The sequence below is a fragment of the Panthera onca genome, chromosome A2 (assembly GCF_046562875.1).
Source record: "Panthera onca isolate mPanOnc1 chromosome A2, mPanOnc1 haplotype 2, whole genome shotgun sequence".
NCBI classification, from domain to species: Eukaryota; Metazoa; Chordata; class Mammalia; order Carnivora; family Felidae; genus Panthera; species Panthera onca.
The window spans coordinates 76,045,653-76,058,676 of NC_138340.1; the positions used below are offsets into that span (position 1 = coordinate 76,045,653).

Below are 13,024 nucleotides of genomic sequence, written 5' to 3' on the forward strand. Positions count from 1 at the left end.
AAGACTCATGGGATACTGGAGGCCAAGCTATTGTCAAGCTAAGGTGGTTTTTCCCTCTAGCAGAGCATTAACATTAAGACAGTAAGGAGTTCCTGGAGAAACGTTTTACTCTGCCAGCCTCAAGTATCTGTCAGTGGGCTGCAGGTTATAAGGAAATTTAGTTCTATCTGCCATTTCCTTCTGCCTTTGTTTCCCACATCACTATGGAGGGGTGATGGAGACTTAGGTCCTGCAGGACTATGATCTCTATCAGTTAACCATTTGTTTTTCCCCTTTCCTTTGTTCTTGGGCAGCCAGGAATGCCCAAGGAATATCACCCATATCCCACCAGGGTCGGGGGTGTTTGTGGCCTGTCGGCTTGCCTTATGCTCCCTCATCAGTACATAGGGTGGTTGTAGTTTCACTGGCAAAATAGGAATAATTAAGTGATATCACTTGGCAAAAATCATGGAAAGTGGTAGCTTAGAAACCTTGTACCTTTATTCTTACGGTGAAACTCTCCCTGCTATATCTGTTGAGGATTTAAACAGATTTAAAACATTTTTTAAAATACATCTTAACTCTAGGCCTGGTAAGATTTGTTTGTCATTAAGTGAAAAGCAGAAACAGTCATTGGAAATGACCATCTAGCTCAGTGGTCTTCAGGAGGATCCTGAGAGGGGAAGGGAGTGTCTCACCTTCTGTGTTCAAGCCTTCCTGAGGGGCCCAGGTAGTCCAGTTCCCTGTTCTCAAAAAACAGGATTGGAGGCTGAAGAGCCAGCCCTGATTTTTCTCTTTCTCTCTTCTCTTACTCAGAAGGGAGTGATTCAAGAGCACAGGATTATTGGTGAAGTAGGAACAGAACCCAGACTTCCCCACTTTGATTTGAGAGTCAAACCACTGGATGAGGCTCAGGCAGGGCCACTTGAGGGCCAGCGGCCACCTCAGTTACATGGGAACCACGGGTCTCCCTCTGCATTTATCCCTCATTATGCAAAGAGAGCCTGGTGGGCTCTTTGGCTTATCCACTGCGTGAGAGCCTCAGAGGACAGCCCTTGCAGCCACAGAAGAGCCAGGACATCCCAGAGCTCCTTGGGCCTCGTAGAAAGATCACTTGGCAGAGTAGGCAGAGTGCTGGTTATGGAGTTAGACAATGACTTTGAATCCCATCCAATGGGTCAGGGCTCTGGAGCTCCCAAAGTCTTAGTTTTGTCATATGGGTGGAAAATGTATGAAATAAAATATTTGTCATGTTAAAGCACTTGCTATGGATCCCAGGATTAATACCCCCAAACTAGAATAATGAGCTCAGATTTTTTTATTAAACACTTATTTGTTTAACATTTTGTGCTAGACATTGATGACTATATAAGTACAATTTAATGACTTAATGATTACAAATCTAGACTCCAGAGTTAGACCATCTCAATTTGAATCCCAGTTTCACCACTGGTCATTGGCAGGAGATTTGGGAGTTATTTAACCTCTCTCCTAAGATTTGTCATTCATAAAATGAGGATAAAATTACCTTCCTCTTAGGGTTATTATGAGTATTAAATGAGTTAGTCTATGTAAAACACTTCCAACACCTCCTGGCCCATAAAAAGTCCTATGCATTTGGCTGTTATTAGTGTTGTTAGACATAATACCTGCTTAAACAGGAACAACTCAGAGATGAGAATAACAGTGTAGCCAGGTATTATTTGATAGAGATGTATGGACACAAAATAAGTAGGGGCCAATTTTTATATGAGCTAGAAAGGTTTATCCTAACTTAATTTGACATCGTAATTAATCAGTAAGCCAAGAATAGCTGTGTATTACCACCCAAAGAAATGTGAAGAAGCTATTAATCTGTCCAGTCTTTCCAGGTCTGGGTTGATGCAGTGTCTGGTGATGGAATATCAATAACCAGGGCCACACAGTTCCTGAATGGATCACTTTGACTCTCTCCGTTGCCAGAAGTAGCAACTCAAGGAGGTGGGCTGGGGAAGGGTCACAGCAACAAGGCTGTAGGCCTTTCTTGGTTAACTCAGGGGCCAGCTTCTCTGGACCAGTACAGCTGTCTTCTCTGTTCTCAGAAAGCACAGCAGTCTGGGCTGACCTTTTCCATTGCACCTCCCTATTCTTTTTCCCAGATTTATTTCTCCTGGGGGAGAGATTAGGAAGAATAAAACAGGTGCACAACTTTTCCCCTTTCTGCCTTTGCTAAAATTATACTCATGTACTGGCCACAGAACACCAGCAACTCAAAAGCAGGAGTCTGCCAAGAGTCAGTGCTGGGATAGAGAACACACACTAGGTCTAGTTGGAGAAGACAGGGCAAGATCAAGAAGACAAGCCGGAGTTGGAGACCAACTGTCAGTACTGAAATTTCTAAGAGCTGAGTGGGGATGGAAAGGAGAAGGAAAGGAAGGAAGGAGAGAGAAGAAACCAGCAGAGGCAGAGGTGGCAGTGAAGGAAGTATTGAATTACTTCTGTAGAATCAGGCTGAATTCACAATTATCCTGTGGAACCTCTTAAAGATACCAATAATATAGGTTTGACAGAAATAATTTGTTTACACTACTTACTTTGGGGAAGAAAGTTATAGACTCCCAAGAAAAAATTAAAAACGTACTAGTTTTCTCAAGGGAGAGAGAAATTCTCAGTTTGGGGGTATATATTTTTTAACCTAAATGCAATGAACCATTCATGGAACTCATAGAGAAGCCCATAGAGCCATGAGGTTGAGTGAAGCAGCATAGTGAAAGCAGTGGGATGTCTGGAGGCAGGATGACAGACCCTCTATGGGATCAGGATTGAGTTTCATTGCTCTCTTGGCTCAGGCGAACGCCCAGAGTTTGTTCTTCATAGTACCACCCATGTACAGGTGCAGAGTGCTAAAAAAAGTAAAACGTATAAACATCTTTCCCCTTCCAAATTCCACTGCCCTTCTTGATGTCAGGGATCCAGCCTCTTATTAAAGAAGCCTTATGGCTGTCTTGGACCATTAAAAAGAGGGAAGTTCCTATTGAGGATAGTTCAGACAGGACTGTGCAAAGTCTTGAGTCACAGACAGTTCTTCCTACTGAATAGTCAATAGGTAGTAGGTGGGCATGTGTCCTATATGTTTAAAATTCAGGTTCCCCAGAATTAGATGGTGATGCTTTAAAATATTGGATTTCTCTTTTATTAAGTCCGCATAAGTCTACTTTAGGTCCTGGGCCCAGACCCCCATTATAACATACCCAAGCATTTCAATCACTAGCTCAGTGTCCCTAAAGTATCTCTTGCCCGTCCTTATTTCCAACCCCAGTTCAAAGGAATTAAGACAGTTTCTCCTACCCTGAATCTGCAGACTACCATGGCACTCCAAACTTCTGATAGGATCAACGTTTTATGGTTTAGAGAACTTAAGAAGTGGAGGATGAGATGAAAGAGGTGGGCAAAGAGGAAACAAAGACCTCAAAAGAACTCGTTCCTGCTGGAATGATGAGCCAACAATCAGAGATCAGCACATGAACCATCTCAGATCCACACTACAGTGGGAACACGGGGAGCAGAGAAAAGGCATATGCAGTGATGTGTGCTCTCACGCCATAGCCTCTCTCTTTTCCCTCCTTTTCCCTTTTTTCAGCTCAAGTGTCCTCAGTGATTTCCTTCACATAGGCAATTAAAAAAGTCTTACCAGTTCCTTCTTCGTATCTCTGTGGAAAGCGAGTTCTGACCCACATAGTCAGGAGGCCCTGACACTGCCTCGTCCACTGAGAAACTGAGCAGGGCCAAAAATTCTTCAGTCCCTCACTTCTGGGGCCTGTGAGAATGTTTCAAATCCCAGATTCCTTTTGTACGCTTTCATTTTCGGGAATATTTTAAGGAGCTCAATTGCTGCAGGTGATTTGAGTTTGGGTCGGTGTTGGGGAGGAAAGTTCTGGCCCAGCTCATTGCTCCTACTACCCTGGAGTATGGCTGGAGGCTTCAGACAGGAAGAGTCCAGAAGCCTATGTTTTCTCTTTTGTCCACTCCAAGTGGCCACTTAGAAATGTAGTGATCATGATTTGCTAAATAATTTTCGAAATGTTTTCTAGAAATCTTAGCTTGGGGTTAAGTGCACTACATATGGCAAATCCTGATTTATGAGCCCGATGGAAATATGTGTTTTCAAGAGAAGTGGGAAGAATTCCTTTGTATATACCTCGTTTTAGTGTTGACCCAATCTGGGTGTGGTGTAAACATCCTATATTTAGAGTTGATTCAAGCTACTGACCATGAGTTCATTGACTAAGTTAACAGAAGAGTCCAAATTCAAGTGAGGGCACTTGTTTTAAGACAATAATTATTGCAGTAACAATATGTTTGCCTTCCTCTTTATAAAAGAGCTAATTTGAATGTACAGCTTAAGCAAATCTTTTGAAGTTTCATATTTTGTGAATTAGGATATACCAAAGAAAGTAGGGAGACATGCCATCAAAAAAGCATTCTCAGAGTATTATAATGGAAAGAAATCTTATAAATAAGATTATAAAAGTTATAAGATTATAAGAGATTATTTTCCATCTGAAAAGAGATCAGATGGAAGTAATGGATTCACTAATGTCATCTGTATTAAAACACTAGAACCTGGTCTGATTTCAGTTTTTTTCCTCCTTAAATTTTGAACTATTTCAAACACATAGAAAAGAATGGAGAAAAACGTAATCTGACATACTTGATATAAAATGTTACCTAATTTTAGTCAATAATTTTTAATCTGAATTTTAAAACCCCATGCACTGACCCTATTTCTCTGTCTCCCTCCTCAGAGTTATACATATAATATTATTTTTCATGCACTTAAACTTTTTTCTGTTTGTAATTCTTGTATTTTCTGCAATATTTGAATTCTATATACTGAAGAATATAAAAAAATAATACTGAATACCAGCCATAGACTGGGAGAAAATATTTGTCAAAGACACATATGATTAAGGACTATTATCCAAAATATACAAGGAACTCTTCAAACTCAGCAATAAAAAAACAACCCAAATTAAAAAATGGGCCACGGACACCTCTCCAAAGAAAATACATAGATGGCAGATAAGTAGGTGAAAAGATGTTGTACATTGTCTGCCACCAGGGAAATGCAAATGGAAACAACAGTGAGATACTACTGCATACCTACTAGCATGGCCAAAATCCAGAACACTGAAAACACCAAATGCTGATAAGGATATAGAGCTACAGGAACTCTCATTCATTGCTGATGGGAATGCAAAATGGAACAGCTACCTTGGAAGGTAGTTTGGTGGTCTCTTACAAAACGAAATATAGTCTTACAATGGGATCCAATAATCATGCTCCTTATCCAAAGGAGCTGAAATTTTATGTCCGCACAAAAACCTGCACATGAATGTTAATAGCACTTTTATTCGTAATTGCCAAAAAGTGTAAATAATCCAGATGTCTCTTAGTAGGTCAATGGACGAACTATGGTGCATCCAGACAATGGAATATGATTCAGGGCTAAAAAGAAATGAGCTAGCAAGCCATGAGAAGACATGGAGGAATCTTAAGTGCATATTACGAAGTAAAAGAAGCCCGTCTGAAAAGGCTACATACTAGATGATTCCAACTATATGGCATGTTGGAAAAGGCAAAACTAGAGACAGAAAGATCACAGGTTGCCAGGGGTTGGAGGGGTAGGAGGATGAATAGGCAGAGTACAGCTTTTTAGGGAAGTGAAAATATTCTGTAAGATACCATAATGATGGGTTCATGGCATTTTACATTTGTCCAGATCCACAGAATGTAAAACACCAAGAGTGAACCATGATGTAAACTGTGGACTTTGGGTGATTATGACGTGTCAGTACAGGTTCATCAGTTGTAACAGATGTGTCACTCTGGTGGGGGATGTTGATAATGGGGGAAGCCAGGCATTTGTGGAGACGGGGCTATATAGGAAATCTCTGTATATTCCCCTCAATTTTGTTGTGAGCCTAAAGCTGCTCTAAAAAAATGAAATCTTAATAAAAAGTTAATTCAAAAAAATTAAGCCTGATTAGCAAAAAAAAATTCTGAAAATAATACTGATTATATATAATAATATTATATACTGATTATATATAGTATAAGGTATATATCAGTATGTAATATGTTGGTATATATTAGTATTATATATAATAATATTATATATTGATTCTACATTGCTACGTATATAATTAATATGTTATATAATTATATATAATACACATATAATTATATGTTTATATAATTATACAATTAACAGATTATATAATTATATTATATGTTGTAATACACATATAATCAGACCTCTGTTGTTCTTGTAGTAGATGGAAAAACTTGCGAGAAAAGCAAACACCATGTGGAGCCTGTAAATGTTTTTGCATAACCTGTAAAGCATTCATGGAAGTGGCTAATAAAAAGGGTTTTAATATTTTTTTAAAAAAAGCAACTATGTCAATGTTTACATCTGTAACTTTTTCCTTCCCGGTTCTCATTTAAACATTCTGGGGAAAATGTAGGCAAAGTAGCTTCCAGTTTTAGAATAAATAACCATTTGGATTGAAAACACACACACACACACACACACACACACACACACACACACATATGTATTAATGATGTGTAAATTTCGTCACTTTTATTTTCTGCTTTCGGCTGCTAGATAGATAAGGTACGAGATCCTAAGATAATGAGATTTCCAGGAAGTGAGTGTGTTCATCAATCAGCATTTAAGAGATGGATGGAGCAGCCCACAAAGAAGTTAGAAGGAACAGAAGTGCTGAAAAAAGCAGAAGAATGCGTTGTTATCATAGAACATCATCACAGTGTTGGCATAGTTAACAGTGTCCTAAGTGACACTGTTTTTTAGGGAATACTATGAGCACATTTAGAGTTTTCACGTAGGAAGGAATGAGGAAAACTGAAGAATTTCTTTCACCACTAGACATGCAAACATTCGACCCGTTGCTCAGCCCAAAGCCACACCATTAAGTTCTTTCATTTAGAGAAGCTTAATGTGAGAGTTTCCAGAATAAAAGAATTTCAGACTTTATAATTCTGCACACAAATAATCTCTATAAAATAGTTCAGAGTACAATTCCTTCTTGTCTATTATTTCCATCTATAAAACTGTCACTTAAAAAACATCATTTATCAAAACCAAACCCTGTGCAAATCCTTACCCACTATATCATGTTGCCTCCTCTGAAAGAAACTTAAGAGTTTGGGTTTGGAGCCAGTTGGAACTGCATCAATCACACTTATTAGCTATGTAACATTGGGCGAGTTATTTAACCACCATGAGCTTCAGTTTCCTGTGTCTTAAGTGGAAATGATAGGGTTGTTTTGAGGATATGTCAGATAATTCATGTAGAAAGTGCTTAATGAGTTAGAATAATAGTAAGGCCCTCTCTCATAACATGTTTTAAAATGCCATTCTTTTTGCTTTTGTAATTTTTCCTCTCAACACATATATCCAGGTCTTTGGTGTTTGAAAAGTACCTTGTAACTAACCAATGCTCTGATTTACATGCACTTATTTATAACTGCCAGTAGTGCAAACAATATGGCCTCTCCTTGACAAAGTTGAGCACTTCCCCTTTGCAGAACTTTTTTTTCTTTTCCATCAGCACTTGAGTGGTATCTGGCTTCTAGCAACATGCCCGTTCATGAATTGAAGGACAAAATCATGATAATCTTGACAGATGCAGAAAATGTACATGATGAAATTATAACACGCATGTATGATTTAGAAGAATACAAATACTCTTAGGAAACCAGGTTAGAACATTTAATAATCTAATGACGAATACCTAAAAAACAAAACAAAACCTCAACAAGTATACATATGGGTGAAATAATGAAATTATTCCCTTTGAAATTGGGAACAAGGCAACGATGTTATCACTTTTAGTCAACAAATTGCTCAAGTTCGTGGTAATATAGTAAGTCAACAAAAAAGACATGAAGTTTGGAAGTGGAAAAAATAACAGCAAACTTCTATATGAAGTAATTGCTTATATATGAAGAAAATTTTAAATAATTCACAGATATATCATGAGACTTAAAGAGTGCTTTGCTAGGTTGCTATATAGGAAATCAATATTTAAAAATCCATTCATTTCTGTATATTGGAAAGTGTTAGGAAATGAAATTTAGTAAATGCTTTTATAATGGCATCATAATGCCATATACTTAGAATAAATCTAACTAAAGTTGTATCAGACTTCGATGCAGAAAACTGGAAACACTAAAAGAAATTGAAGAAAAAATAAATTTAAATTGTGCTGTAGAATATGAAGGGATTGAAACACTCAATCAGCTGCAATCTAAACTCTTGTGGATTTTTTTTTTAATTCGACAGGCTGAATCTAAACTTAATAAGCAAATGCAAAGGACTTCAGAGAGCCAAGATTTTTAAAGAAGAAATATAAGACAAGAGGACTTATTCTCAAAGTCCTCATAAGTTATCATAAAGCTTTAGTTTGAACTAGACGTGTAAAGTAAAGCTCTCAGACCTGGCTAGATGCCACTTTGCACGGGCAGGATCTTGACTACGGCTTCCAGGAGTCAGAGAAGCTGTGTTAAGTTTTGCTGAACTTCCTTCTGATCAGCGTGACCACTTAAATCTTTAGCTCATCTTACATATTTTTCAGAAATGTTTTTGGTGTGAACTCACCAGTCTCACTAGAATTGGAGGCAAATGCCAACATTCTCAAGGGGAGGAGGGAACCAGAGAATGACAGATTTAGACACAATAACCCAAAGGCAAGAAGCTGGTTCTTTGGGGGCAATTTTTATAGACAAGTCACGTCAGTGTAATTTGTCTATTCAATCCCTCATTTCAACTGGTAGGGCTTTGGGTTAAATAAAGACGCACAGTGTGATACAAGAAATAGATACGTCCCCACCAGCTCCCAAGTCTGATAGCCAAGTGCTGAGAATAAGCCAGCCAAATTGTAAAGATGAATCAAATTTTCAAAGGAAGCTGAAATAGCAAAGGGAGGAAAGGCTGGGATCTATGGGTGGTAAGTGGAAGTCCCACCTCCAGGAACCTTAGAGAACACTGGGGAAGAACAAGGTCTGAGGCTCTCTCAAGAGCCTGCTGGACTGGCAGTTAGTGTCTTTTAGTCAGAAATTAAATGAATGCTAGAATTGTGGATGCATGAAGATGAGAGAATGGAGCTCTCAGTTCCCCTGACCTAACGCTGTGTAGGAGGGGCTAAAAATACCAGGCTGACTACAAGGCAAATGATGTTTTCAGTGCCTATGTTATTGCTTTTAATTCAGAAAAACTCTATTTTTACATGCAAGTTCATCTTCTTATTCCTGCAGACGGCTCTTCGTCTTCTAAAAAGAACTGGACCAAACTCTCATTTTTAACAAGTTTGTATAAAAGTATTCTGAGCTGCTTGAGATTTTGTTTTAAAAAGTAGAGCATTGGAGTGTCTGGGAGGCTCAATCGGTTAAGCCTCTGACTTCAGCTCAGGTCATGATCTCATGGTTTGTGAGTTCAAGCTCCACACTGGGCTCTTTGCTGTCAGCATGGAGCCTGCTTCGGATCCTCTGTCTCACTCCCTCTCTGTTCCCCTCCCCCCCCACTTGCTCTCTCTCAAAAATAAATAAACGTTCCAAAAAAATAAAAAATAAAATAATAAAATAAAAAGTAGAACATTAAAGGTACCTAATGGAGACATGGATCGTTTGTTAGTAATGTATAAAAATTATTTTTGACTTTTTTTTTAAAGGAAAACATTACCTTGTTGGATGAGAACTGAGGAAGAGCAACAGAGAGGGTAATCCCAGAAAAAAAAAAGGATTTAAAAAAGTTTTTCACTAAATGAAAACTACAGAAATCTGATGCTTCAGGTATAGCTGGATCTAGATGCTCTCACAATATGATGAGAAAACCATCTGTATTCATATCTTATCTTTGAAAATTTTTTAATGTTTATTTATTTTTGAAAGAGAGACAGACAGAGCACAAGCAGGGGAGGGTCAGAGAGAGAGGGAGACACAGAATCCGAAGCAGGCTCCAGGCTCTGAGCTGTCAGCACAGAGCCTGACACGGGGCTTGAACTCACAGACTGTGAGATCATGACCTGAGCTGAAGTTGGATGCTCAACCGATTGAGCCACCCAGGCACCCCTGAATATTTTTTTCATTATCATTCTTCTCTGAAAGATTCTTCCCACCTGGTAATAAGATGTGACCATGAGTAACTCAAGTCTTCCTCCTACCTCCAACTCCCGTGAAACAGATGCATCCCCTTTCCTTTTCCTTTTTGTTTACTTTATCTTTCAGTTTTACGTATTTGCTTATTTCTGAGATATAACTGATATTACAGCACTGTATTAGATTCAGGTGTACAGTGTAATGACTGGATTTTGTATATGCTGCAAAATGCTCACCACAGTACGTCTAGTTAACATCCATTGCCACACACAGTCACAGATGCTTTTCTTGCGAAGAGAACTTTTAAGATCCCTCCTAGCAGTGCAAACAAATGCACCCCTCTTCTGATGTAATCGGTAAACGTCTTTGGATTGACTCTAGTTTTTCATACCTGTGCAGTTGGGGCTGGGGTCAGCCCCACTGTAAGCACATAGACTAAAGAATGTGGAAGGGGCTTTCCCCAAAGTGGTGCTATGCTGATGAACATTGCAAAATATTTCCTCAGTGGAGCTGTGATAAACATCTATTGCTGGGGAAGTGTTTGCTGTGCTTCTGACACCACTGTGTAGCTACCAGAACTGGAAGACACTCAGATTGTCTTCACTACTGAAATCTGCCTCCTTTTCAGGTATTCCCACACTTCCTGATGGGTAGAGGCCACTGGAATCTGTGGTGTATCATGTTGGGTTTTCTTCCCCGTCTATGGAAACTTTGGTGATTTAAAACCAGTGCTATTTTTCGAGGTGCCTGGGTGGCTCAATTGGTTAATCAATCTGACTCTTGATTTCAGCTCAGGTCATGAACTCACGGTTGTCGGGATCGAGCCCTGCATCAGGCTCTGCTCTGACAGTGTGGAGCCTGCCTGGGGTTCTCTCTCCCCATCTCTCTCTGCCCCTCCGCCACTAGCATGCACCCTCTCTCTCTTTCAAAATGAATAAATAAATTAAAAAAAAAAAATAAAACCAGTGCTCTTTTTCAAATCTCTGTTTTTCTATTTAATAAAGTATTAATACATGTGATTTTTTTTAAATGTGGCCCATAATTATTTAGCTAATGTATTGGGCTCCTTTTATCCCCAAAAGGATTCTTTATGAGATACCTTCATTCCAAAAGTAAAGTTCCCCACCACTAAGTCATTCAACAACCATTTACTAAGTTATGCTCTATTTAGGCATAGGATACATTAATTAACAAGTAAATTCAAGTCTCTGGACTTTCCCCAACTTCAGATCTCTTTCTTCTCTCCCCGATGTGATTTGGACTTTCCCCCATGTAAGAAATTTAAATTTCACCGACAAAAGTTCAGTATTTCATGGTAACCAAAGCTGTATTTGAAGGCACAAACCAGAAAGTGTGGTCTGATACAAGTGACACTGTTCATAACAAAGGGCAACGAGAAACCCTCAGTTGTGACTCATGTTTTAGTAAACAGAGCATGCACATGAACTCTGACACCCAGGCAAGGTTTCTGCCACCTAAAAACTAAAATAGTGAATGTTGTGGGGCTCCTGGGTGGCTCGGTTAAGCGACTGACTCTTGATTTCAGCTCAGGTCATGATCTCATGGCTCATGAGTTCGAGCCCTGCGTCAGCTCTACGCTGACAGCACGGAGCCTATTTGGGATTCTGTCTCGCCCTCTCTCTCTCTCTGCCTCTCTCTCTCCAAATAAATAAGTAAACTTAAAATAAAATCAAATAATAATAAGATAAGATAAAATAAAATAAAATAAAATAAAATAAAATAAAATAAAATAAAACAAAATAATAAAATAAAAACAGTGAATGTGATAAACTCCTTAAAACTAACTTGTGTCAGAAACCCTAGCCAAGGTAGTGCTGCCTGGCACTGTTCTTGAAAAAACTTATAGTAAAAGAAAAAAATATTTTTCTTCTGTTATCCCTTTTTTTCAGGAAGAAGCAAAAAGCAGCTTAATGAATTAGAGATGATTGGAGGTGGTTGATAAGGACCGAGTCCAAAGGTAAGTTGGAGTTGTCAACTTAAACAGCATTTAATGCTCTCCCTTTGCTCCTAGTATCACCTCCTTAGGCCCTTGGTAGCAGCTCCTGTTTTGAAGGGCAGAAAAGTCTGAAGACAACTACGAAGACGAATCCAAGCCACATCATCTAAAACATAGAGTTGTGATCATAAATACAAACACAGTCAAGGACTCCCCAAACCCTGGCATTTCTGAAAATAGGCATTTCCAGGTGCCATGCTGGGCACTGGGCATGTGGGTGACAGCCAGACTGACCACTGTGCAGGCAGTCAGTTTTGTCAGTCTCCACTGACATGAGTCTTGCTTCAGGGATAAGATTTCCTTCAAGGACTCTGGGTGAGCTCCTGGAGCTGTCTCACTGGCTGACCTGGGAAACCCACACCAAGCAGCAAAGGCACCAGAGGGGTGTCAGGTTTAAACTTTCAGTTATCTTCTCCAATCTCCACCTCATCTGGAAGGGAGGCAGAGAGCTCATCTGCTTTGCAAAGCGGAGAGACGGTTATCCAAGGAAACACAGCCAAGGTCAGTTTAGATTCAGAAAGTCACTGCACCAAAGATTCCATAAACCTCGCCCTGCAGAAATGAGGGAGGCAGTTCTGGGTCAAGCCAGTTCTTAACACATGTGCAAAATGGACCACCCAAGAGGGGTTCTTGCTGAGCAAACTGGCCTGCCTGCCTTCTGCTTTCCTGTGTCTGCAACTCTGGGCCCAGGAGCAAGCTGATGACACCAGTCTAAAGGCATAAAGGACCATTCCTATTCATCCTATTCATTCATTCATGTCCTAGGGCCTCTAGGACAGCAGATATCAAGAAAGAACACTATTCAAATTCAAAGATTTCACCAGTGCCTCTTACATGCAAGTACTTCTAATGGGAGTATTTACC

At 39.4% G+C, this 13,024-nt stretch overlaps 1 long non-coding RNA gene across 1 annotated transcript in view; it reads left to right on the plus strand.

Moving 5' to 3' along the window:
* Nucleotides 1-12,122, plus strand: part of LOC132679063 (uncharacterized) — a 103,004-nt gene extending 90,882 nt beyond the window's left edge. Inside the window, exon 4 of the long non-coding RNA XR_009609951.2 lies at nucleotides 12,054-12,122. This is a non-coding gene — a long non-coding RNA (uncharacterized LOC132679063). The remainder of the gene's footprint in view (nucleotides 1-12,053) is intronic.
* The last annotated feature ends 902 nt before the right edge of the window (nucleotides 12,123-13,024 follow it).